We start from the raw sequence: 3,758 nt of genomic DNA, 5'->3' as shown, positions 1-3,758 counted from the left end.
CACCACCGCAACGGCCTCGGCAGCGTCACCCTCAACCCTAACCCTACCACACACACCTAGCGGACAGACCCGAGGTTCCCCCTCCCTCCTACGGCCGGAGCGGCCGACGGACAGAGAGGGAACCGGCGGCGCGCAGGGAACCCTCGTCGCCTCCTAGATCGCCTGTGATCCTACTTTCTAGGACTTGAACCTGATCGTGATCTTTCCTTGCTCCCATCCTCCCACTTTCTGCTCGATGGATTCTCAAAAAAAAGGGAAAAAAACGTTCCACTCGATGGATAAAAAATCGGAAAGCGACCATTGCACGTACGTTCAAATTAAACTGGGAAAGAAACCAACTCCGTCCAATTTCAAAAGTGCAAGTCTGACTCCTACTGGGTACAGACTCCAGGTCCTATTTGATAGATACAAATGCTGCTATAAATATACATGTACAATCCCCTTAATCCTATATCAAGTCTTTGGTCGATCCTTAATCCAATATAATTCAAGTCTTTGGTCAATCCTTCTTATCGTGATCTTTGGTGTTGTATCGCCGTTGACAGCAAAAACAACAAGTCAGGTATGTACAAATCAAATTTATAATCAGCAATGACCTCCTCATGCTTCTAAGGACAAACATAGGCATATAGGGCCCTGTGTCCCTGTCCTACTATTGTAATTTGATTAGAATAAAAAAATTAATCGTACAGTCTTAAAGAGTGATAATGTGGTGATCAGCAAAGGAGTGCAATCGATATAACTCGAAACTACTGAGAACATACGTGGGCAAGTAAGACAATTCTTGTAAATACATCGGTCAGGACATGGACTTTATATATTACTAAATATATCTACATCAGTATATAGATACGAGAAACCAACAAAAACAAAAATAAAACAATTCTTGTAAATACATTTGTCAAGACATGGATTCTATATATTCCTAAAGATATCTACATCAGCATATAGATACGGGAATGTGAACAGCCGGTTTCACAGTATATAGATGATTCACAAGTGCTGATAGGATTTGGCATTTAAAGGAGCTCCTATAGAAGACATCAAATAATTCTCAAATGTTCGCAGCATTATGTCGAAAACAACAAAATAATCGGGTCCAGACAATCATAAATCCCAATACCTACTTGTCGGGTATTTATCAACTAAAACCTTAAAACTGGGCTAACAGATACCATCAAACAAATTTTATTATTGATGGGCCTAAAGCACACAAAAGATAATATACTAATACACTTTTCCCCATCCGGTGTGAACATTGATGTAGTTCAGATGAGATGAGATGATAGTTTTACAGTTGAGACTATAGAGTATTCATTAATTTACAAATGCAAGGTTACCAAGAGTTCAAGAAAAAAAAAATCATTCATAGCAATAAACCATGAACAGCTTCTCAATCCATCAAATTCATGAGGTCATGAACAGGAAATATTAACGAGCTTCAATCATGACAGAACAAGCGCGTGACAGGATATGTAATAGTAGCGTCTGTTACATGGGATATCGGACAAAAGAAGTCCATAATGTGAATGACTTTTGAGCCAAGACAATAAACTAGTAAAAGAAGAGTGACTACATGCCCCACTCACTACTAGCTTACCAGAAGTACAGACCAATGTGAGTTTCATATCTACGACAAGTATCATGGTTGCATTTGCAGATGATGTAAAAATAGTCCATTTTTAATATTTGTAAGACACATACATCACCTTGATAAGTTCTTCCCGCATCTCAAGGAATTCCAGTTTTTTCCTCAGAAACTGAATCTTCAAATGGCAATACTGTTCCAACCACAACTTCATCTGGTCGATGAAATATTGCTACAACAGTCTCCTCATGTTTCATTCTCCCAGATACGAAAAACACTCTGACCCGTGGCCTTCACTGTTGTAGCGATACAAACAGCAGCACGAACACCAACCACAGATGGATTAACTCCAACTGCAGCTGCTAGGGGTCTTGGTGCATAGGTTGAACGCGGCGGCAAGGACACCAGAAGACAAGGACAAGTAACCAGAATAAAAGCTACATCTACGGCTATGAAGAAACAGGAGACACACAGCTGGGAACAAGTAACAAGTTTCGTCCTCTCTTATTTCAGATCATCTCTACAGCCTGCATTTTATTCAGAAAAGCATACAAAGTAAGGCAATCATTACATTTTGTTCTGTGCGGCTAGGGACAGGTGCTCAAGTGTAGTTTAATCATGCAATAACTGACTGTACTTCCCAAAAGTTACATAACTGAACCTTCCCACCAGTTCCTTGCCCTCTGCTATGCAAATCTATGGTTCAGTTAGTCCTAAACTTTGCATCTTTGTTAAGGGATGATGGCATGTTATTGCCCAGATTAACTTCAGTAATCTTTCGTGTTGATTAGTACTAAGTTCGCTGCTGTAGTGCGGCACATGGAAAGAGAGGGGGAGAGGGGCAAGAGTGAGGGGTGGACCTCCATGGCGCCGGCAGTAGTAGGTCGGAGGAGCTCGGAGCAGTGGAGCCGTCTCCTCGCAGGACTTCGTCGTCGGCGAGCAGGACCATGCTGAGGAAGCAGCGGCCTCTCACTCCTCCTCTACCGGCCAGGAGCGCCGCTGCAGCCGTGCGAGGAGCCGCGCCGTCGATGGTGGCGCGGGTGGAGCTGAAATAATAGGGAGCCGCGCAAGGTCCCGTTGATACGGCAGCGCGGGTGGAGGGCACGATGGTGCAGCCACCGGAGACGATATTCTTCCTGCCCTCGTCCCCCGAGAACGACGAGAAGGTGGGAGGCGGCGGCGGCGGCGCTGTCCAACACTAGGGAGGGAGAATGGGGAACGGGAAGGCAACTTTTTCTTAATAACAGAGAGAAGATTTTCTTTTAGGTGAACACATGGAGATGAGAGAGCACGTGTTGAATGTGTGTGTCGGTCAAGTCCTTATGCTTCGGCCAAGCCCAAAAACAGTGCAAAAAAAAAATAGAGAATAAATATATTTTTTACAAAAAAATGGTCGTCACAATAAAATGATAGAATTTCTAAAAAATGCCCTGGAAAAAATACAAAAAGTACGTCTCTTTCAAAAAAAATGTGATTGGGTTCATTTTTTTGTGTGATTTTTGAACAAGAAAAAATATAATCCATCGAAAGACTATTCCATGCACAGCTACTTTTTTATCAAATGAAAATGTGGAGCTGAATTGGATCCTGACGAGTGCCGTTAGGGTGGCTTCTTCATGTCCGGACTTTATGATCCAAAATGATATGCTCAATATAACCTTATTTCTCACGTTAGCCAGAATTAGATATAAAACGTGTTGCGTGATGGCACATGGAGCATGCTTAATTTTTTTTACCCGTTGCAACGTACGGGCATTTGTACTAGTACACTATTATTGAAGGAAAATAAAAAAGTAAGAAACAAGCAAATGATAGAGATCACTCATATCTGACACCTGCCAGGCCAAGGGCCAAACAAGGAAGGAATGAGTCGGATCTATACCATGAGAGGTGGAATTCCTGAAAGAGGGGCAAACGGTGCTTGGCATAGTATCCAAAAATACTTCCTATGTAAACAAATATAAGACATTTTAGATCACCAACCAAAGATAACCTCATCAAGGAAGGACGGACAGGATATAGAACATGCGTTCTGTGGGGAAGATGAGTCAATAGAACGTGTGTTTTTAAATCCGGGGAGAAGGGGAAGATGTTACTGTTGGTCCACTTTACGGAAGGTCTTGGTGTTTGCTCCTTTTACAAGGACGTGGACATGTCCTTCCCTTGTTGA

General features: G+C 42.5%; 1 long non-coding RNA gene across 1 annotated transcript; it reads right to left on the bottom strand.

Annotated features, from left to right (window-relative positions):
• Nucleotides 1–1,448: 1,448 nt before the first annotated feature.
• LOC123116244 (uncharacterized) lies at nucleotides 1,449–2,851 on the bottom strand. Its single transcript, XR_006456998.1, has 2 exons — nucleotides 2,449–2,851; nucleotides 1,449–2,115 (listed from the first exon to the last, which is right to left on the bottom strand). It is a non-coding gene; the product is annotated as an uncharacterized lncRNA (long non-coding RNA).
• Nucleotides 2,852–3,758: the final 907 nt, after the last annotated feature.

Source organism: Triticum aestivum, chromosome 5B (genome assembly GCF_018294505.1).
Source record: "Triticum aestivum cultivar Chinese Spring chromosome 5B, IWGSC CS RefSeq v2.1, whole genome shotgun sequence".
NCBI classification, from domain to species: Eukaryota; Viridiplantae; Streptophyta; class Magnoliopsida; order Poales; family Poaceae; genus Triticum; species Triticum aestivum.
Note: the sequence above shows the minus strand (reverse complement) of the source record. Positions and strands in the feature narration are given on the sequence as shown.